The sequence below is a fragment of the Formica exsecta genome, unplaced genomic scaffold, assembly GCF_003651465.1.
Source record: "Formica exsecta isolate Colony F162 unplaced genomic scaffold, ASM365146v1 scaffold2, whole genome shotgun sequence".
In the NCBI taxonomy this organism is placed as follows: Eukaryota; Metazoa; Arthropoda; class Insecta; order Hymenoptera; family Formicidae; genus Formica; species Formica exsecta.
In genome coordinates, this window is record NW_021849297.1 from 2,949,557 (window position 1) to 2,951,062 (window position 1,506).

Sequence of the window (1,506 nt, forward strand, 5' to 3'; positions counted from 1 at the left end):
ATATACACGACACACAACCGGGAGCTCTCTCGTTCTCGGTTCGATCCAAGCAAAGTGTAACGCGATTCGCCACGCAAAGGATAACTTCTTCTCGCCTTTGTCCTTCGATGACGACGCGGCGGTTCGCGAGATACCGACGTGCGGTTTCTAGCGACTCGAGATTTTCTTCAGAGATTACTGCTACCCGAGATTGCACGGTGCATTTACGCGCATCCGATGAATTTCCAAAAAAGGAGTTCGTAGAAGAGAAGCCTCTGGATTATTATTCACGCAACGCGATGCAAAACGTAGGAATACGGGATTGATGCTTTCGTCGCGCCAATACGAAGATTGTGATGCGATCGGCAAATGATCGGAGACAATAACTAGATTTCGACAGAATTTCACATTAATTATCTTAGGTAGGACGTATAAACTCGATGATTCATCAAAAGTTTCTGGAACTAGAATCGATTGGTGACGTAAATAGATAAGACGATTTTTCCAACAAACAAACAATCATCACATCTTGATAATAAGTTTGCTCTTATCTTTGACTTTCTCAGACTTCTACGACGTATTCTCTTCGAATGTGCTCAGCAATTTTAACAGCAATGATAATTACAATTATATTAAATACATTTTTGTGATCTGTGCGTCATGCAGTGCCAATTTCTTGTATACGGGATGCTGTTTATCATTGCGATTTGTTGACCGATCGTACAATCACAAACTTTGGTTTCGATTTTGCAGCATGTTCTGTCAGTACGTTATCGAGGCAAATTACCGAAACGCATCGCAAAGTTTTCGGAGCAGAAACAATCCACAGCGAACTGCGAGACTATTATTCTGCGGTGGAAACTGTCATTTTGAAGTACCGCGAATTTCACCATAGAAGATACGCAACATCGAACCAGTTAGTGGTTTGAAATTTGCGAGTACACTTGGAAACTGCGATAAATTCAGCGTCTATATACGTGAGAAATGCTGATTTTGCGACAAAGCATTCAGCAAATTTCCCCAAAAAATTCGCGTCACGCAATATGTGCTCAAAGAGTCTTCTCCAGCTGCGGATCAAACCGTTACACTGATATCGTGATTGAGGCTGGAATAAGCATCATATTTGTCTCTTGCATTATTCCACCTTGTTGCAATTAACTGCACGCATCAACTTTTATCTCGTAACAACGTTTTTAAAGCCTTTCTAAACTTTCGCGGATCGCACCGGCTTTCGGCATCGTTCCCAATTACAGCACAGGCGTTATTGTACGTTTCTGTACGTCGAGGTACCTTTTTTGCGAACTGTTATATCGCGGATAGAGAGCGCCGAGTGCCGTTATCGCGCACGCAAACACTGCAATTTACAGGGATGGTACACTTCGCGGTACACTGATTGCGTTTTCTTCTCGTGACACCAATCGATACGGCCGGTTTCTCAAACGCGGCGACGATCGATAGTCTCTATTTTTGTTCGCCGTCGCGATACCGCACGTAAAAAGTACACTCCAGAATTACCGTCGCGGCTGG